Source organism: Theropithecus gelada, chromosome 1 (assembly GCF_003255815.1).
Source record: "Theropithecus gelada isolate Dixy chromosome 1, Tgel_1.0, whole genome shotgun sequence".
In the NCBI taxonomy this organism is placed as follows: Eukaryota; Metazoa; Chordata; class Mammalia; order Primates; family Cercopithecidae; genus Theropithecus; species Theropithecus gelada.
This window is the reverse complement of record NC_037668.1, coordinates 56,395,584-56,417,302: the sequence shown is the minus strand read 5'-3', so window position 1 is coordinate 56,417,302 and position 21,719 is coordinate 56,395,584. Positions and strand designations below refer to the sequence as shown.

Genomic DNA, 21,719 nt, shown 5'->3' with positions numbered 1-21,719 from the left:
AAGAAAGAAAGAAAGAAAGAAAGAAAGAAAGAAAGAAAGAAAGAAAGAAAGAGAGAGAGAGAGAGAGAGGGAGGGAGGGAGGGAGGGAGGGAGGGAGGACAGACAAGCAAAAGAAAGAAAGAAAAAAAAAAGAACCTGGGAAAATCCTGACTTCACTATTTATGGCTCTACCTTTTGTCACATTGGGGCCATTTTGTTTTGTTTTGTTTTGTTTTGTTTGTTTGTTTGTTTCAGACGGAGTTTCCCTCTTGCCCAGGCTGGAGTGCAATGGTGCGATCTCGGCTCACTGCAACCTCCGCCTCCTTGGTTCAAGCGATTCTCCTGTCTCAGCTTTCCAAGTAGCTGGGATTATAGGTGCATGCCACCAGGCCCGGCTAATTTTTGTATTTTTAGTAGAGATGGGGTTTCATCATATTAGTCAGGCTGGTCTCAAACTCCTGACCTCAGGTGATCTGCCCCCCTCAGCCTCCCAAAGTGCTGGGATTATAGGCTTGAGCCACTGCGCCCAGCCTCATTTTTACTTGTCTATGCCTCATTTATTCATCTGCAAACTGGAGATAGTATCAGTATTCACCTCACAGGGTTGATGTGAGGATTAACATGGTTAATACACGTAATACGTCTGGAAGGATGCTTGGCACACAGTAAACTGTTCAGAAGCGTTTGCTATTGTCATTACAGGGGCTGTTGGCGTGGATTTCAGAGGGACCCAGCATGGGTGACCTACCTGACAAAGTTGCTGTAGGGGGTTAATGAGACAGTGAGAGGTGAAGTTGAGTACAATGCCGGGTACCGGCAACTGCGCAATAAATGGTGGTGGTGTTCTTTTTTCTTTTTTTTTTTTTTTTGAGACAGAGTCTCGTTCTTATTGCCCAGGCTGGAGTGCAGTGGCACAATCTTGGCTCACTGCAACCTCCGCCTCCTAGGTTCAAGCGATTCTCCTGCCTCAGTATCCCGAGTAGCTGGGATTATAGGCTCCTGCCACCTCATCCGGCTAATTTTTTGTATTTTTAGTAGAGACGTGGTTTCACCATGTTAGCCAGGCTGGTGTCGAACTCCTGACCTCAGGTGATCCGCCCACCCTCACCTCCCAAAATGCTGGGATTACAGGCGTGAGCCACTGCACCCGGCCGGTGGTGTTATTCTTAGGGCTTCTCTCCAGCATAACCCCTGGATAAAGCATCTCAACAGAGGAGCTGTCAGAAATGCTCCCAGCATCACAAACACAAACCCAGAACTGCAGCTTTGGACTGAAAAATGACCAGCAATCACATTCTCACCTGATTTTACAAATGCCTCATCTCCTTTAACCTTCACAACAACCCAGCAAGTGGACAGAGGAGAAACTGTTACTACTCCCACTTTAAAGATGAGGACAGTGAGGTGAAGGGACTCTCCTGTGTCCTCAGGGATGCCACTTCACACCTCCAAGCCTAGTTAAGTGGCCAACCCAGGATTCTAGCTCACATCTGCCTGGATTTTGTTCTCTGGGTTTTCCCTTGATTTGTTTCCCTTCAGTCTCTGGGGTACTGGCTGCACAGCCCCAGACAAGCCTTTGAACCTCTCCAACCTCAGTCTGTTCATCTGAAATATCTGTCAAACAGCTGGCACAGGATCCAAGCTGTTCCTGACCCAAACTCTTCCTTCACAGACTCAGTCGCTGTCACTCCAAGCCCTCCTCTAACCCTTTATCTTATTACTGACCTCGGCCACTAACCCGGCAGTTAAGGAGTGTCTACACTCATTTAAGTCCATGCTTTACAGATGGGGAAACTGAGGTCCAAAGTTGGCCACATACCCAAGGTTGCCTTTTAGTGCCCGGTCTGGCACCTGGGCAGTAGCTGGGTGGGGCTGCCCCTCTGGGGATACCCCTAGTGGGCCCATGCTTTACAGATGGGGAAACTGAGGTTGCTCCCTCTGCCCCTTTCTCTCTATGCTGGGCCCAGGGGCCACCCAACAAAGGCAGCACAGCTTGTTCCTCGGCTCCCCAGCCTTAACATCCCAGAGCTCAGAGCTTGCTCCAGTAGGGGTCAAACAGTTCCATAGGTAAGGGCTGAGCAATGTGGGCACCTCAGTACCCATGGGGTGGAGGCTGCCACTCTTAGTTAAGTCTGGGCTTTGGAGTTGAACCTAAGTTCAAATCCCAGCTCGGCCACTTCCCAGCGTTGTGACTTTGGTCAAGTCTGTTCAGCTCCCTAAACTCCTGCAAAACAGGGATAATATTTCCCTCATGAGGTTGTAAGGACTGAATGAGTTAATGCAGCATATTAAACGCTTAGGACAGAATGCTGTACATAGTAAGTGCTTAACAGGCAGTGACTGTAATTATGATTAGAGAACAGAGGCCAGGAACAGGACTTGTGGGCCCATGATACTGTGCCTTCATCTTGCTCCATCCCATCCCCTCACGTGGGGTGAGGGTAGGGGGTAGACTAAGTCCCAAACCAGGTCCTGAGGCTATAGTAATAGGTGCTGGAAGACCCATAGAGACTTTAGACTTATCTCCCATACTCATTTCACAGAAAGGGAAACTGAAACCCAGGGAGAAAAGTGACTAGCCCGCAGACTATAAAGGAGTGGAATCCCACCCTCCTTTAATAAATATCAGAATCAGCCAGGCACGGTGGTTCATGCCTGTAATCCCAGCATTTTAGGAAACCAAGGTGGGCAGATCACCTGAGGTCAGGTGTTCAAGACCACCCTGGCCAACATGGTGAAACCCTATCTCTACTAAACATAAAAAAATTAGCCGGGCATGGTGACAGGCGCCTGTAATCCCAGTTACTTGGGAGGCTGAGGCAACAGAATCGCTTGAACCCAGGAGGTGGAGGTTGCAGTGAGCAGAGATTGTGCCACTGCACTCCAGCCTGGGCAACAGAGTGAGACTCTGTCTCAAAAAAATTACATTAAATTAAATTAAAATTAAATATCAAAATCTTAGGCCCTGGGAAAATTCTGAACTCCCCTATCCCCAGGAGCTGTCGTACAGACCCATTCTGCAAACCCCTAACAAATCTCAGGCCACCATAACTCTACGGTGAGCCCTCTGTGAGTATCCTGCTCAGCTCTGTGGCTGGCATACCTGTTTATGGTGCACAGTACGTGCTCAGGAAAGGCTTAGAGAATAACCAAATGAAATTCGGTTTGGTTCCACACCTCTGCTCAGGCTTCCTCTCCAGAAGTCTCTCCTTGCATCTCCCCTCCTCACTCCCACCCCAGCCTCGGTCTCACCCTGCAGCCTAGGTTCCACCAGCTGGGCTCAGCTTCAGCCAACAGAGGTCTGGACCTCCACAGGGCCTGCACAGCGTCAGCATCTTCCTAGCTAGATGGATGTTCCTGCCCAGCACGGCCAGCCAGGCTCCTGGCCATGGTCCATTCTGCAGAGAGGGTGCTGGCCCTGCCCTACCATGTCTCCACCCACACTGGTCTGGGGAGTAAGGCAGCCTGGGTGGGAACTTCTGTTGGCACCTGGGGCCTACAGGAGGGAGGCCAGCCCTGGTCTAGGAGGTGGATGGATGGGCCAATCAGGAGACAGCCGGGTGTGGGGCCTCCTGGCCTTAATGAGTACCACCCACACACCCAGGCACTCCACCCATGCCCCATGTTGCTGGGACCTGGCAGGTGGTGCCTGGCTCTCCTGTACATACACCGGAAACCTCAGGGCTTCCCCACTCCATTCCCTTCTTAAAACACTCTACTGGCCTGCTATCAGACCAGCTACCATTCTGGTCTGCATACACATTGCTTTATTTGATGCTGCGTATGCCTGCAAGGTCCAGATTATTGACAAAGGACATGCCTGGGACTCAGAGAGGTGAAGTGACTCATGCAGGGTCACACAGCAGGAAAGTGGAAGGGTGAGGATTCAACCCAGTTCTGCTGTGTGCAGAGCCTACCAGGCACTGGATGTCCCCTTTCCTCCCTCCCTCTACTCCTTTCAGCTTCTGGCTCCCTTTCTTCTCAAACCTCCTACCTCCTTGCTCAAAGTTTCTCCGTGCTTAGAATTAATTCCCGGCCAGATGCGGTGGCTCATGAGGTCAGGAGATGGAGACCATCCTGGCTAACACAATGAAACCCCATCTCTACTAAAAATACAAAAAATTAGCTGGGTGTGGTGGCGGGTGCCTGTAGTTCCAGCTACTCAGGAGGCTGAGACAGGAGAATGGCTTGAACAGGAGAGGTGGAGCTTGCAGTGAGCCGAGATCAGGACACTGCACTCTAGCCCGGGCGACAGAGCAAGACTCCGTCTCAAAAGAAAAAAAAAGAATTAATAATTCCCACCTCACACCTGCTTTAACACCTTATATACAGTTATTTCTGAAGTGTCTGTCTGACACTCAGGAGAGAATTCAAGGCAGGGAGTGACCCCAGTGGGTGCTCCTTAGACTTGTGGGTCTGTCATTCTATATCCCCACCCCCCTCCCCAACATGCGGAAGTCCCTTGGGCCTCCTCCTGCTGGTCTCTTCCCCACCCAGCCTCCTACCAACACCATCCTCCCGGCCTGGAACTGGGTGGAGGTAGGTCGCTTGCTGAAGCTCCGGGGCGCGTGCCAGTGCTCTGGCCCCTCCCCAACCCCTCCCGCTCCCCTTCAATAGCTGAGGACCTGACCCTGACGAGACACTAGGCTGCTCTCACAGGGACTCCCAGCTGCCTTAAGCCCAGCCCCAACCAGGCTCTGTCCAAGCCTCCTCCTTCTGGAGGAAAGGGCTCCAGAGGCGGAGAGGAGGTCGTCCGTTCCCGAACCCAGGAGCTATGGGTCCTGGCTCACAGGGACTCCCAGCTGCCTTAAGCCCAGCCCCAACCAGGCTCTGTCCAAGCCTCCTCCTTCTGGAGGAAAGGGCTCCAGAGGCGGAGAGGAGGTCGTCCGTTCCCGAACCCGGGAGCTATGGGTCCTGGAATCACCTTCCCCAACCCTCCTCTCCCCTCCCCACTTCTGGAGCGAGCTCGGGCTCGGGTTGGTCTGGACAGGTCCCTGCCTCCAACTAGCTGGAGAGGAGGGGTCCTGTCCCACCCTGAAGAGGTGGGGCCTGCCAGGAAGTATAGGTGAGGGCGAGACAATTCTTGAGGAAAGACAGAGGACAGAGACAGGAAGAGACAGCCAAACAGAGACGACAGATGAGAGATACAGGGAACCCAGGGATGAGAGCGAACCGGAGCCTGAACCGGACAGAGAGACCCGGGAGACCCAGACAGAGGGAAGTGCCCTAGACCAAGCCTGGCAGGGAGGGTGTGGGGCTGGCGCGGCGGCCGGGGGGGCCACCCTGGCGGGCACAGCCGGCGCCCCAGCTCGCGGGTCCCTGGGTCCGGAAACTCAAAGTCAGTTACGTAAGGGTCGGAGCGGGGCGCGGGGCTCCAGGCCCTGGCGCCCCCTCCCGCTGCGCGCCGCCCGCCCGCTCCAGCGCTGCTGCGGGCCCGGCAGGAGCATGCAGGGCCGGGCAAGGCGGGGCTGGGGGGCGGTCGGGGACTGCGCCGCCCTGCAGGGACTCGCCTGGGGACACCAAACCCAGGACCCCCACCCCAGACAACCAGGACCGGCCGGACCCGGACGTGTCTAGCTCCGGATCCAAGCTCCCGGACCCCCTCTCCAGACTCCCACGCCCCTCCCTGCACCCCGAACTTTAAGACGCCCAGACTCCTTTGGACCCCAAGTTCGGATTCTGAAATCCGGGACCCCTGGACCCCTCAATCCCGGACCCTTCGACCCTGGTCTCGCCTCTCCCGGGACGGTCCGAGCCCTTTGGGGTGGGTTCTTGTGTCCCTCACCCTGTCCCTCCCGGGGACCGAGGGTCGTCCCCCAGGTGGTCCAGGCTCACCTGGGCTGGGTGCGGCGGGGACTGGGCCGGACCGCGTTCTGGCTCCGCGCCGCTCTCGCCCTTTAAGAGGTTCCTGCCACTTTGCCCCGCCGGGGCCTCCACCTGCACTGACAGGGCAACTCCATCGTGAGGCCCCGCCCCACCCGCTAGGCCCTCTGATTGGCGCAGGCAACTGCCGATCAGCGGGGCGGGGAGAAGGAGGCCGGGGCAGAGGAGTGCGAGAGTCGCAGCTGGGAAGGGGTGGGGGCTGCAGGTGTGGCCTGGTCCGGCGGGGACACTGAGCCGGGGGCTGCTTTGATAGACCCCAGAGGTCAGGGGAGGGAAGGGCAGGGACTTCCTGGATTGACTGGTGTGACGTCATATGACAAAAGTGTGAAGCAATTTGACACGTGGTACTGCCCCTAAGGGTACTAGGTAGAGGGGTTGGTCAGAGGGGATCTAGGGAAGTGACCCTGAGGAGACTCACCTGGATCACCTGTCCTACCACTTCGTCAGGCTTGACCTTGAACAAGGCACTTCTCTGGGTCTGAATTTCCTCAACCATAAATATTACAATGTTTTCCTGAGAATTAGCGATGTAAGTTAAATGTCAAGCATAGGTCTGGTACACTGGTACACAGTAGGCGTTCCGTAAATGCGAGTTCTGGATCCTGTCATGCCCGCCTTGCCACTCTTCTCAGTGACTTTTCCCCTCCTGATGTTCCATTCCATCAACACTGGCAGGGGCTTCCATGGTCACTGGCCGAAGACTCATTCCCTCCCTCCCATTTCAGGCCTGGGCTGGCTTACATATGCCCATGTCAGGAAGCTCACCACCCCGCAGAGTGGCCTCTTTCATTTTAAAACCAACCCTGACACTTCGAAAGCTCTTCATCACAGAATCATAGGATCATAGAATATTCCAGGCCAGAGCACCATAGAAAACTAATCCTTTCTTTGGACAAATATGGCAAACTGAGGCTCGCTGAGGACAAAGCTGCCTTCCTCTGAGTGTAGGGATCTTCCTACTAAAGTGATCTTCCTACTAACTCGACTTCCCGTGTTCCAATCCCCAATGCTGCCACTTCCTGAGTTACTCTGGGTGAGTTACTAACTCTCTCCAAGCCAGTTTCGTCCTCTGCAAAGTGGGGTTAATAAAAGTATTTTCCTCAAGGGTTGTGGCAAGAATTGAATGAAAGAATCCATGTCAAGTGCTAAGAAAAGTGCCAGTCCCAGAGTAAGCATCCAATAAGTGGTAGCATTTATTATAATTACTGATGTTATTGTTATATTGATATATAACTGAATTAAAAGTCATACATTGACTGACTCTCCTCCCGCTCCAAATTCACTGAGGCCTTCTCTGAGTCAGGTCCTGTTTGAGGCTTCAGGGCCCTGGTTCCTGCCTTCAAGGAGCCCATAGTCTAGCAGAGGATGGTCAGACTGAGCCCTTAGACCTGGGAGATGTTTTCTGATAGAGGGAGGTGGGCTCCAAGGGACTAGAGAAGCGTTGGATCCTTTGGCCAGAAATCAGGACACTTGAGACCCTTTCAGTCCCTATCCCTGTGAATCCTCTGGGGAAGCCTGGCACACATATAACCAGGCTCCCAAGCACATTGATGTACCTTGCACTTACCTATATCACACCTGCCCACCAGACAGTATGGCCCAGGGGTTATGAGATAGGGATTTGGAGGCAGGTGAGTCTGGGTTTTGGGCCTTGGGACAAGCCACCCATCCCCCACCCCCGGGTAAAATGAGATTAATAATAGTGCTAACTTTATATAGAGCTGTTGTGATGATTAAATGAGAGTATGTGAAAATGTATTTCAAATAGCAATGACTCTAGCAGCATTTTTTAATTGCTCTCACACGTACTCATGCACCCAGGAGAGTGCAGGCTGTCAAATCTTTAATTTGGCCTCTGCAAACAGTGGCTCCTCCCCCAATCCCATCCCCACCCCTGACTCAATCACAGGGCTAGGGAAAGGAAAACCCCAGCAGTCAGGTGGATGGGGTGATTCTAAAGAGCTGCTATGGGCCCTGCCCCCTCCCTGCTGGGGCAGCCACGTGGCTCTAGCTCTGTTGGGCTGAGCTGCCTGTGGGTGACTCAGCAGTGCCAGTGCCTGCCCCAGCCTGATAAGAGAGTGTGTGTGTGTGTGTGTGTGTGTGTGTGTGTGTATGTGTGTGTGTTTGGGGTGTCCAGGGAGGGCTCTGTGTTTCTGAATTTTTGCATGGGGAGTACATTTGGGAATATGCTTGTGATCCTGTATCTCTTGTTTCTGTGCATTTGTGTATGTGTATGTGTAGGGGGGTGTGTTTTGGTGCTTGTGAGGGTGTGCCCACGTTTGTGAGTTTATATAGAGGGTATGAATCTGTGTCTGTCTGTGTCCTATAAACAGGCTGTCCCCTGGGCCTCAGGCCCTGGGACCTAGAGAGCTCTGCCCTGTCCCATGGCCCTCCTGTGTGTGTGTTTCTCGTTGATGTGACTTGTGCGCTTGTGTGGGTGAAGGCCTTGTGTGGCCTTGTCAGTCACTGAAGCGGGGAGGCTGTCACTGCCTGGACTTCGGGCCCCCTGACCCAGGGCCTCTGCCAGTGACATCATAATCTTCACCTCCATCCCCAGACTGCAGGGAGCACTTTGCTACCTGAGATGCCTCTGTCAGCAGTGACCTCTTGAAGAAGTCACTCACATTTAGCGATCCTGGTTCTTTTACAAGCAATTGCTCACTTTATCTTATTGAATCCTAACAGCCAAAAATGTTCTAAAGAGCTTCTGAGGCTCAGGGAGCTAAAGTGGCAAGCCAAGGTCACACCACTCTTTTTTTTTTTATGAGACGGAGTCCCGTTCTGTCGCCAGGCTGGAGTGCAGTGGCGTGATCTCGGCTCACTGCAACCTCTGACTCCCGGGTTCAAGCAATTCTCTTGCCTCAGCCTCCTGAGTAGCTGGGATTACAGGCACAGACCACCACGCCTGGCTAATGTTTTTTTTTTTTTTTGTATTTTTAGTAGAGATGGGTAAGTAATAGAGGCTGTGAAGGTGACAGGCAGGGGGCAGCTTTCCTCCCTCGGCTGAGCATTCAGTTCTCTGGGGCCTGTGGGGCGCTGATAAGCTTGAGGGCTGGGGGAAGGAACCTGTTTGTGTCTCCCCTCTCTTCCTCTGAGAAGGCCTGCACCTCCAGGAACTCCTTATCCTGCCAGAGCCTGGGCACTCCCACCAGCTTCAGATGGGCTTGAGGTGGGTGATAAAGAAGCCAAGAAACAGACGGGGTGGGGGCGGGGAGTGCACACGTGGGAGCCTCTGTTCCTTCAGCAGCGCTTCATTGAGCGTATTATTAAAAGTTGAGACTGACAAAGGGGCAGAGAGTCACAAGACCAGGCCACAAGAAATGGTAGAGGGAGAGGACACTCAGGCCTGAGGCAGGGGGTGTGGCCGTTCCGGGTTTGAATCCTGACTTCCCCATTTACGGGGCTTATGACTTCCTCCTAGCCTGTCTCCTCATCAGTCAAATGAGGTAATGGCTCTCACCCTGCCTGCTTTTCCCCGGCCCATGATACTAGAAGGGAAAGGCATTTGTAAAGTGTGAATAATGGATGTTCCTGCTGTTACTCATGGCTTCCTATGAGGAAGGCCCTAAAGCAATTGTGTGCCCAGAGCCCAGAGAGCGGAAAGTGATTTCATGTGAGGGAGTAAAGAAGATTGCCTGGAGGAGGTGACCTCCCAGCTGGACATTAAGGACTAATTTACTAGATGGAAATGAGAGAGGGCATTCCAGGTGGAAGAACAGCCTGCACAAAGGGTTGGAGGTAGGATAGTGAAGGTGTACTCTGGGAACAGACAATGGTCTGGGATAGTTAAAGGACAGGGTGAATCATGAGACCAAATTGTGGAAGGCTTCAAATGCCAAGTTAAGACACAGGGGGAAGAGACATTTGGGGATGGTCAGTGAGTCTTTGAGATAGAGGGCACTGGGGTGTGGCAGTCATTTAGGGATGGGTACGGAGACAGTGAAAATTGGTAGGCAGTGGGTCAGCAACCCTTCTCCAGGAGAATGCATTTGAAATTTGGGGCCGGGCGCAGTGGCTCACACCTATAATCCCAGCACTTTGGGAGGCCGAGGCAGGCGGATCACATGAGGTCAGGAGTTTGAGACCAGCCTGGCCAGCCATGGTGATACCCTGTCTCTACTGAAAATACAAAAAAATTAGCCAGGCATGGTGGTGGGCGCCTGTAATCCCAGCTACTCAGGAGGCGGAGGCAGAGGTTGCAGTGAGCTGAGATGGCACCACTGCACTCCAGCCTGGGCAACAGAGCGAGACTCTGTCTCAAAAAAAAAAAAAGAAGAAGAAAAAGAAGAAGAAAAGAAAAGACAAAAGAAAAAAAGATAAGAAATTTGGGGAAAATCCTCAGGAAGACATCAAGGTGGGGAAGAGGTTGCACAGCCCTTCCAAGGGAGAGATGGGGGTTGGTAGGGATGGAGAAAAAGCCAAGTCAGACACTGCAGCCCAGGGAGGGGCCCATGTATGGGCACAGAGGATGCCAACAAATGAACACTGAAGAGCCCTGAAAGGCCCCATTGCCTAGGAGTTCCTCGGCTTTGCCGCAGCGTGGAGTAGGGGCCAATCCTATCAGGAGAACCCCTTCCCAGAAGAGGTGACATCTCCAGAAGGCCTTATTGAAACCCCAATGGCTGTCAATGATTGTTGGTGTATTATATAGCCGGGTGCTTTACTGACCTGTTTTCACAAGATACCCCTGTTTTATGGATGAGTTCAATGAGGCAGAGGGAGGTGAGGTGATCTGCTCACTATCACATAACCAGAACATGACAAGGCCAGGACTTGAAGGCAGTACTCGCTGTTTGCAGGGAGGGGCAGGAGAGAGCTGATGGAGGTGTTTGGGGAGAGCTGAGATTCTGGCTAGGTGGGACTCTGAAACCTGGAATGAGCAGGTGCCAGGGTGAGGGAAACACGGTGTCTGCCGCCCCCTCGAGGTCATGGAGCAGCTGGGGCGGAAGTGCAGAGCTAAGCCTTCCAGGCTGCCAGAAGCTGAGTTCCTGGGCAAGGCGGGTGCCTTTGAGCGCACAGGTGCGCACTCAAGGCAGGAGGTGATAGTGAAAGGGGGGCTTTCAAATGGGCTATCCTGGATTGCAACCTCACAGCTTGCCACAACTTACTGTGAAACCCTAAGTCCCTTATGTTTGCTCTTCATTTTTTTCTTCTCTGGGGACTTTGAAAAGATTAAAAGAGATCATCAATGGCCAGGCGAGGTGGCTCACACCTGTTAGCCCAGCACTTTTGGGAAGCGAGGAGGGAGGATCACTTGAGACCAGCCTGGCAATCCAGTGAGACCCTGTCAAAAAGATGAAAATACACTGGCCTGAAAGTAGTGCATTATCTCAGTTGATTATTCACAGTCAGTTACAGATCAAACTCCTTGTTCTGTTCTTTCCCTCCTTCTCACTACCGCACTTGACTAGTCTTTAAAAAATTAATAAATAAAAATAAATTTTAAAAATAGTCCAGGAGCACTGACTTATACCTTTAATCACAACACTTTGGGAGACCAAGGCAAGGTGATTGCTTCCGCCCAGGAGTTCACGACCAGCCTGGGCAATGTGAAGAAACCCCAACTCTACAAAAACAAACAAACAAACAAACAAACACACAAACGAAAAATTAGCCAGATGTTGTGGCATACACCTATAATCCCAACTACTCAGGAAGCTAAGATGGAGTATCGCTTGAGCCCATGAAGTCTAGGCTACAGTAAGCCGTGATTGTGCCACCGCACTCCAGCCTGGGCAACAGAGCAGGACCCTGTCTCAAAAATAAATACAAATTTAAAAAATAAAAGAGATCATCTTACATCCTATGAAGCCGTTTCACAGCCTTTATTCTCTCTTTGCAGTTGGGAAAACCGAGGACCCAGTGGGCAGATCCAGGATTGTGGGGCCTGAAGCTTGTCTGGGATGGGGGGTCTTCTTAAGATAAAGAATGCAAAGTTAAGAATACAGGCCAGGCACAGTGGCTCACGCCTGTAATCTCAGCACTTTGGGAGGCCAAGGCAGGTGGATTACCTGAGGTCAGGAGTTCGAGACCAGCCTGACCAACATGGTGAAGCCCCATCTCTACTAAAAATACAAAAATTAGCCAGGCATGGTGGCATGCACCTGTAATCCCAGCTACTCAGGAGGCTGAGGCAGGAGAATCGCTTGAACCCAGGAGGTGGAGGTTGCAGTGAGCCGAGATTGTACCACTGCACTCTAGTCTGGGCCACAGAGCAAGACTCCATCTCAAAAAAAGTTAAGAATACAGAAGGTGGCCGGGCATGGTGGCTCATGCCTGTAATCTCAGCACTTTGAGAGACTGAGGCTGGCGGATCACTTGAGGTCAGGAGTTCGAGGGCAGCCTGACCAACATGGTGAAACCCCATCTGTACTAAAAATGCAAAAATTAGCCACATATGGTGGTGCATGCCCGTAATCCCAGCTACTCAGGAGGCTGAGGCAGGGGAATCGCTTGAACCCAGGAGGCAAAGGTTAAAGTGAGCCGAGATCGTGCCACTGCACCCCAGCCTGGCAACAGAGTGAGATTCCATCTCAAAAAAAAAAAAAAAAAAAGCCCGTGGCCATTCAAAGCCAGAGGACACAGTGGGAACGAGGAGGAGTAGAGTAGAAGGAGACAGTGGGCTTACTCCACTGAGGTTAACATGGTTTACTTTTCCAAACTGTACAGAAACATGCGACCTTGTCAACACAAGGCTGAGGTCCCTCATAGGGCCTGTGCAAGTGTGGGACTGCCCCTGGGCCTGTGATATGCTTTGGCTCTGTGTCCCCCACCCAAATCTCATCTTGAATTGTACTCCCGCAATTCCCACGGTCTTTGGTGAGTACACAGCTATTGTCTGAGCTCCTGCAGTGCTGTCAGTCTACTGTTGCCCATTAGTAGCCAGTTCAGTTGGACATATCCTGAACTTCTCCTTTTACAGCCAGACCTGTGCTAGGTACTGTGGGGTGGGGGTGGGGAGACAGAGGACTCAGATCCAGTTCCAGCCCTTTTCTAATTCACAGTCTGGTGGTCAAATAAGACATGGACGCGGTCTTAAAATGTTTAGAGCCAAGAAGAACTTAGATATCAACTAGTCCAGGAGGTTATCAAACTCTTTTTTTTTTTTTCTTTACTTTTTTCTTTTTGAGACAGAGTCTCACTCTGTCACCCAGGCTGGAGTGCAGTGATACGATCACAGCTCACTGTAGCCTCAACCTCTCCGGTCTCAAGCAATCCTCCCATCTCAGCCTTCCAAGTAGCTGGACTACAGGCATGCACCACCATGCCTGGCCAATTTTTTTTTTGTATTTCGTAGAGACAGGGTTTCACCATGTTGCTCAGGCTGGTCTCGAACTCCTGGGTTTAAGTGATCCTCATGCCTCAGTCTCCCAAAGTGTTGGGATCACAGGCATGAGCCACTGTGCCCAGCCTCAGACTCTTAATGATAGAAGCCCAATGTATGAAACAGAGGGAAGCAGGGCTGTTCTGAGTGAAGCAGAGGCTGTGGGTGGGTAAGGTGGGGTTGGCCTCCCCTCTCCCTCCCCACCGACCCACTATGTGGCTTCTTCCAGCTCCTCTAAGGAACTATGAGTTGGAAACACTGCCCTAGTTCAAGCTCTTTGCTTTAACCAATGAGAAAACAGTGGACCAGCAAGGGTAAGAGACTGGACCAAGGTCACAGAACAAGGGAGTGGCTAAGGCTGGATTCAGACCCAGGTCCAACCGACTCCTGGTTTGAGGTTCTCTTTGCTCAACCTCAATACTAAAGAGTTGGGACAGAACCACCCCTCCCCATCACGACCCACCTCCTTCTGCTCATCCACTCAGCAGAGTTGGAATGGTGACGAGAAACTCAAAGAGGTCCCAAAAGCCTGTAGGAGTGGGACAGCGAAGAAGGAGCCCATTTTGTGCCCCCACATTGGAATGAGGACAGAGATTGGACTTTTTTTTTTTTTTTTTTGGAGACAGAGTCTCACTCTGTTGCCCAGGCTGGAGTGCAGTGGCATGATCCCGGCTCACTGCAACCTCTGCCTCCTGGGTTCAAGCAATTCTACCTCAGCCTCCCGAGTAGCTGGGACTACAGGCGCATGCCACCACGCCTGGCTAATTTTTGTATTTTTAGTAGAGATGGGGTTTCACCATATTGGCCAGGCTGCTCTCAACTTCCTGACCTCATGATCCATCCACCTCGGCCTCCCAAAGTACTGGGATTACAGGCATGAGCCGCCGCATCCGGCCCGGGACTGGACTTTTGTCTTTGTTCACTGCTTATCCTTAGTCTGAGTACAGAGCTCACCACATTGTGAACAATAAAATATTAGTTGAATGAATTAATTTAAGGCAGCAGTTCAGGGTAGGAGAAGCTTCCCAGGGGTGGTGAAATTATCCCTCCAGGTTGACCTCATCCTGATCCCCTGATTCACACAGGGGTTGAACATGTGTCCCAGTGGAAGGTGTGGATACAAAGAGGTGCATGCATGTGCACACCTGTAATATGAATGTATGTGTGCATGTGTATGTTAACAGATGCCAAGAATGAGTCTGTGAGAGAGGACAGAATGTCCTCAAGCTGTGGAGGGTGGAGGGCTGGGTGATGTTTGGGCACACATCCAAGCGTGTGTATGCATGACCTCTGGGTCACAGGTGCACAGGTGTACAGGTGTGGGCCTATTTGTATGTGTCTGTGAGGTGTGTGCGAACTGAATCTGGGCTGGGCTTCCTGCATGTCTTGGTAAAAATTCCCAGCTTCACTGCTTCTTCCTCCTCCTCCTCTTCAGAGCACTTTCCTGACTATCGCAAGAAGCCATTGTGTGACTTTGAGCCAGTCACTTCCCCTCTCTGAGCTTCCATTTCCTCATTTTTTGTTTGTTTGTTTGCCTTTGAGACAGGGTCTCACTCTGGCTGGAGTCCAGTGGTGCTATCGTGGTTCACTGCAGCCGCAATCTCCCAGGATCAAGTGATCCTCCCACCCCAGTCCCCTAAGTAACTGAGACTACAGGCCTGTGCCACCATACTTTGCCAACTTTTAAATTTTCTGTAGAGATGGAGTCTCACTATGTTGACCAGACTGGTCTCAGCTACTGGGCTCAAGTGATCCTCAGACCTCAACCTTCCAGTGTTGGGATTACAGGCGTGAGCCACCACACCCCAGCCCATCTCCTTTTTTTTTTTTTTTTTTTTTTGAGACAGAGTCTCGCTTTGTCACCCAGGCTGGAATGCAGTGGTGCCATCTCGGCTCACTGCAACCTCTGCTTCCCGCGTCAAGTGATTCTCCTGCCTCAGCCTCCAAAGTAGCTGGGATTACAGGCACCTGCCACTATGGCTAGCTAATTTTTGTATTTTTAGTAGAAATGGGGTTTCGCCATGTTGGACAGGCTAGTCTCGAACTCCTGACCTCAAGTGATTCACCCACCTCAGCCTCCCAAACTGCTGGGATTACAGGCATGAGCCACTGCGCCTGGCCCATCTCCTCATTTGTTAAACACACTCACTTTAAAGTGGTTTTTTTTTTTTTTTTTTTGGACAGAGTTTTGCTCTGTCACCCAGGCTGGAGTGCAGTGGTGCGATCTTGGCTCACTGCAGCCTCCGACACCTGGGTTCAAGCGATTGTCCTGCCTCAGCCTCTTGAGTAGCTGGGACTACAGGCTTGCGCCACCATGCCCGGCTAATTTTTGTATTTTTAGTAGAGACGGGGTTTCACCACGTTGGCTAGGATGGTCTCGATCTCCTGACCTCGTGATCCACCCGCCTCGGCCTCCCAAAGTGCTGGGATTATAGGTGTGAGCCACCGCTCCTGGCCTAAAGTGTTTTTAATTCATTTAATTGAAATAGCTATTAGAATTTTTCATGTGCCAAGCACTGCATAAGGCACATGGATTGAGAAAACAAATATAACAACTATAAAGGACAGCAGTGCCTGACATATAATGGACAGTTAGCCAATAATAATTCCCCACCCCATCCACCTCCCTTGTTCGTGTTCCTCTTTCAGGAACCAATTCCAATGCACAGCTTCCAGGGATGAGCAATGGAGGAAAGAATGGAATGGAGCAGGAACTAAGAGAGGGAGCTAATGCAAGATATAGCCGGTAGGTGGCAGCAGCGTCCGTGAAATGAGCCTGGTCTCGGGCAGCCTTGCCTAAATTTCTCCCAAGCCAAGCTGTTTGACGGTGTGCACGTGTATGAACACAGGTGTACAGGTGTGCATCTGTATGGGTCGGGTGTATGGGTCACAGGTGTACAGATGGGGGCCTATTTGTATGTGGCTGTGAGGTATGTGTGAACCGTTCCCCGCCGCCCCCACTCCCTGACGCAGCAGTTCTTAAACTTTCGGGTCCTGGACACCTGGAGCATCCAATGAAGGTTTAGGATCCTGCAGTTAAGTACGAAGTTCGTATTCCATTTTAAAAGGCTCTGGAATCAGCTGTGGACCCCTTGAACATTCTTCTGGGTAAGGAAATACACCCAAATGTATGTGTGTGTGTGTGCGGGGTAGGGGTTGTTCTTTTCAACTCAAACATATAAATAATTACTTTTTAAAATTTTGGGTCGGGCGCAGTGGCTCGCACCTGTAATTCCCACCACTTTGGCAGGCGGAGGCAGGCGGAACACTTGAGCCCAGGAGTTGGAAACCAGCCTGGGCAACACGGCGAAACTCTGTCTCTACCAAAAAATACAAAAATTTGCCGGGAATGGTGGCACTCGCTTTTAGTTCCAGCTGCTCGGAAGGCTGAGGTGGGGAGGATCACGTGAGCCTGGGAATCAGGTGGCACAGTGAGCCGAGATCGCGCCACTGCAATCCAGCCTGGAAGACAGAGGAGACCTTGTATCAAAAAAAAAATTTTTTTTTGTACAAATTTATGGGTCATATGTGAACTTTGGTTACATGTGTGTAATACGTACTGATCAAATCAGGTGTTTAGGGTGTCCATTCCCTGCGTATAATACATTTTTGTTAAGTATAGTCACTCGACTCTATTATCAAACACTGAATTTATTCCTTCTTACTGTATGTTTGTACCCTTTAACCCAGTTCTCTTCATCCTCCCCTCTCCCACCACTAGCCCTTCCCAGCCTCTGTTATCTATCTTCCTACTCCCTATCTTCATGTGATCAAACATTTTGGCTTCCACCTATAAGTGATAACACGTGAGATTTGTCTTTTTGTGCCTAGCTTACTTCTCCTTTTTTTTCTTTTTTTGAGATGGAGTCTCACTCTGTCACCCAGGCTGGAGTGCAGTGGCGACATCTCGGCTCACTGCAACTTCTGTCTCCCAGGTTCAAGCGATTCTCCTGCCTCAGCCTCCCAAGTAGCTGGGACTACAGGTGCACGCCACCACACCCAGCCAATTTTTGTATTTTTAGAAGAGATGGGGTTTCACCATGTTGACCAGGCTGGTCTCCAACTCCTGACCTCAGGTGATCCACCGACCTTAGCCTCCCAAAGTGGTGGGATTACAGGTGTGAGCCACTGTGCCTGGCCTTGTGCCTGGCTTATTTCTCTGAAGATAATCACCTCAACTTCCATCCATGCAGCTGCAAATAACGTGATTTCATTCTTTTTATGGCTAATATTCCATTGTGTATATATAGCACATTTTCTTTATCCAGCCATCCATTGATGAACACAGGTAGATTCTGTGTCTTTGCTCCTGTGAATAGTGCTACAATAAACATGAGAATGCAGATATCTCTTTGATAAATTGCTTTCTTTTTCTTTAGGTAGATACCCAGTAGTGAGCAAAATGTAGTTCTATTTTTAGTTTTTTGACAAATCTCTATACTATTTTCCGTAGTGGTTGTACTAGCTTATATTCCCAACAGTGTATAAGGGTTCATTTTTCCTGGCTGGGTGTGGTGGCTCACGCCTGTAATCCCAGCACTTTGGGAGACTGAGGCAGGTGGATCACCGGAGGTCAGGAGTTTGAGACCAGCTTGACCAACATGGTGAAAGCCTGTCTCTATGAAAAATACAAAAATTGTCCGGGTGTGGTGGCAGACGCCTGTAATCCCAGCTACTAGGGAGGCTGAGGCAGGAGAATCACTTGGACCCAGGAGGCGGAGGTTGCAGTAAGCCATGATTGCACCATTGCACTCCAGCCTGGGTGGACTCTGTCTCAAAAAAAAAAAAGAGTTCCTTTTTTCCACATCCTCACCAACAACTGTTATTTTTTGCCTTTTTAATAATAGCCATTCTGACTAGGGTAAGATGATATGTCATTGTGTTTTTGACTTGCCTTTCTCTGATGACCAGTGATGCTGAGTATTTTCTTTTCATATATTTGTTGACCATTTGTATGCAAAATGTCTATTCATGCCCTTTGCCCCCCGCCTTTTTTTTTTTTTTTTTTGAGACAGAGTCTCTTGTCACCGGGGCTGGAATGCAATGGCTCAATCTCAGCTCACTGCAACCTCTATCTCCTGGGTTCAAGCAATTTTCCTGCCTCAGCCTCCCATGTAGCTGGGATTACAGGCATCTGCCACCACGCCTGGCTAATTTTTGTATATTTTAGTAGAGATGGGGTTTCACCATGTTGGCCAGGCTGGTCTTAAACTCCTGAGCTCAAGTGATCCACCTGCCTAGGCCTCCCAAAGTGCTGGGATTACAGACATGAGCCACTGCACGCAGCCTTTTTTTTTTTGTTTTTTTTTGTTTTTTTTTTTTTTTTTGAGATGAAGTCTGGCTCTGTTGCCCAGGCTGGGAGTGCAGTGGCGTGATCTTGGCTCACCGCAACCTCCACCTCCCGGATTCAAGCTTTTCTCCTGCCTCAGCCTCCTGAGTAGCTAGGATGACAGGTGCGTGTCACTGCACCCAGCTAATTTTTTTTATTTTTAGTAGAGACAGGGTTTCACCATGTTGGTCAGGTTGGTCTTAAACTCCTGGTAAACTCCTTAAACTCAGGTAATCCGCTCACCTCGGCTTCCCAAAGTACTAGGATTATAGGCATGAGCTACCACACCCGGCCATTTTTTTTTTTTTTTCAGTAGTTGAGGTCTCACTCTGTCACCAAGGCTGGAGTGCAGTGGTGTGATCTTACTGCAGCCTTGAACTCCTGGGCTCAAGGGAGCCTCCAAAGTAGCTGAGTCTACAAGCATGTGAGCCACCATGCCCAGCTAATCTTTACTCGTTTTATTTATTTATTTATTTATTTATTTATTTATTTATTTTTGAGACGGAATTTAGCTCTTGTTGCCCAGGCTGGAATGCAATGGTGCGATCTCGGCTCACCGCAACCTCCGCCTCCCGGGTTCAAGCGATTCTCCTGCCTCAGGCTCCCGAGTAGCTGGGATTACAGGCATGCGCCACCACGTCCGGCTAATTTTGTATTTTTAGTAGAGACGGGGTTTCTCCATGTTGGTCAGGCTGGTCTTAAACTCCCGACCTCAGGTGATCCGCCCACCTCGGCCTCCCAAAGTGCCCCTCACATTACAGATGTGAGTCACCGCGCCCGGCCAGGTTTCTCATTTTCTATAATGAGCACATATTCCTTTGATACAGGACTAAGAAACCTCATAAATATCACTGAAGAAAAAAACCTAAATGTTCTTTTCCCCCAGTCTTTCCTTTCTCCCTTAGGGAGGATGGGGTTCCCATGTGTTTGGTGGTGCTGTGGGGTCCCCAGCAGTCTACAGAGAGAGACAGCAGGCAGGTCTTGCTCAGGTGAGGCACCCTGATAGCAATTGTAGATCCAGGCAGGGATCCAAGAGTGTAGCTAGAGCCAGCAGAGGCGGCTTCCTGGAGGCAGAGGCAGTGAAGCTGACCTGGAAGGGTGATGAAGTTGGCACAAGACAGGAATCTGCTCTGCCTGCTCCCTCACTGAGAACTGCCTGCCCTGAGCTGGACTTCAGCAGTGCTCTTCCTGCAGTGGGTCTCCTTCCCCCTCAAGAGAGTCTGACGTTGCAGGCCGGGAAGTTGGAACTTAGATTCCTAGGGTCACCTGTTGGAAAGGGGCCCGAGAGGTCATCTGATTTTCCATGCAAGCAGGAGCTATGGAAGGTTTAAGGCAGAGTGTTTTCCCCCATCAATAAGAATGTATCCTAGTTTCCATGCACAGGTGTGTCTCATTGGACCCTCAAGAGAGTCCTGGTAAATACATTGTTTTAAATATTATTGTTATCTTTTTCAAAAGAGGAAAGTGAGGCCCAAAGTGGTCAAACGGATAAGGTTTTCCTCAGGGTATACACAAAGGTGAATAAAAAAATCTCTGGATAGACTGGGCACGGTGGCTCTCACCTATAATCCCAGTACTTTGGGAGGCAGAGGCGGGCGGATCACTTGAGGTCAGGAGTTCAAGACCAGCCTGGCCAGCATGGTGAGACCCCCCCCCCGTCTCTACTAAAAATATAAAAACTAGCCGGGCATGGTGGCACATGCCTGTAATCCCAGCTACTCAGGAGGCTGAGGCAGGAGAAACGATTGAACCCAAGAGGTGGAGGTTGTGGCGAGATGAGATGGTGCCACTGCACTCCAGCCTGGACAACAGAGCAAGACTCCCTCTCAAAAAAAAAAAAATCTCTGTATACATTCACATCAACACTGAGATGCTCTCACTCACGCTGGTGCTCACACCACACACACACACACACACACACACACACTCTCACTCTCTCACCTTCACAGCTGTCCTTCCCAGCTTTGGTGGGAGTTGGCTGTGACTAGAGCTGTCAGGCCTCTGTCAAGTCTTCTTGACTGAGTCTCTCTCTATGAGCAGAGTGGGGCCAAGAAGCCACCCCAACCCCCACCCCCGGGCAGCCTGGCCGCCCTGGCCCTGCCCACACAGCCTGCCCTGAGGCATGCTGAGATCCTCGTCTGTGTCAGGGCTGTCCATCTGCCTTGGTGCTCATCACCTTGACACGAACAGGCCTCAAGGTGGGTGGTCCTAGGTTAAGGACTTTGAAGGGAAGTTGCCCCAGGGGTGGGGGAGGCTCCAGGCTCTGGTGGCCTCGTAAGGATGGGTCACATGTGATGGAAAACAGGTCTGGGTCAGGAAAGAATTGCCTTCCTGAGAGTTACTGATTAACCACAGGGGCCAGAGACTATTTGAGAACACTGAGGAGGCGGAGGTCTCCTGGGGCACGGGGTTCTAACTCCCACCCCAGGGCCACCTTGAATGTACACAGGGGAGGTCTGGTACTTCTACGGCCTGAAGGGTCACTGAGGGGCAGAGAGATGGGAGAGATCTAGTGGAGCCCCAAGAGGCATGTGGGGTAGGCAGGGCTCTGGAGGACACGGGAGTTAGATTAGGAGAGTGGCGGGGGCGCAGGGAAGGGGAGGAGCCAGTTCGGAGGGTGGAAGGGGAGTGGAGCACAGAGGCCTGGTTTGGTTCAGAGCTTGCTCTAGGAAATGCCTGCCTGTGTGTCTGTCTCTCCCATTACACTAGGGCTGCTTTTTTTTTTTTTTTTTTTTTTGAGACAGTCTTGCCCTGTCGCCCAGGTTGGAGTGCAGTGGCGCGATCTCGGCTCACTGAAACCTCCGCTTACTGCAACCTCTGCCTCCCGGGTTCAAGCTATTCTCTGCCTCAGCCTCCCGAGTAGCTGGGATTACAAGCACCCACTACCACGCCCAGCTAATTTTTGCATTTTTAGTAGAGACGGGGTTTCACGATCTTGGCCAGGCTGGTCTTGAACTCCTGACCTTGTGATCCACCTGCCTTAGCCTCCCAAAGTGCTGGGATTACAGGTATGAGCCACCACACCCGGTCCAAACTGGGGTTCTTAAGGACAACATTGCCTCTCCCTCTGAGACAGGTCCTCAGGGCAGAGCTAGACTTCCCCATAGGCTTATGTGACCCCCCAGGCTGGGGCCCCCTTACAAGGGAACCTGGCAGAGGTGAGCCAACAAAACAACCAGAGATGCAGACACTGAGAAGAGGGCT

General features: G+C 51.2%; 1 protein-coding gene across 4 annotated transcripts in view; it reads right to left on the bottom strand.

Annotated features, from left to right (window-relative positions):
• Nucleotides 1-5,935, bottom strand: part of EPB41 (erythrocyte membrane protein band 4.1) — a 230,952-nt gene extending 225,017 nt beyond the window's left edge. For 3 of the 4 annotated variants that reach the window (XM_025364785.1, XM_025364833.1, XM_025364862.1), the window contains exon 1: nt 5,815-5,935. The gene's annotated coding sequence lies outside the window, so the exon portion shown is untranslated. The remainder of the gene's footprint in view (nt 1-5,814) is intronic. The other variant, XM_025364997.1, reaches the window with a different exon arrangement.
• Nucleotides 5,936-21,719: the final 15,784 nt, after the last annotated feature.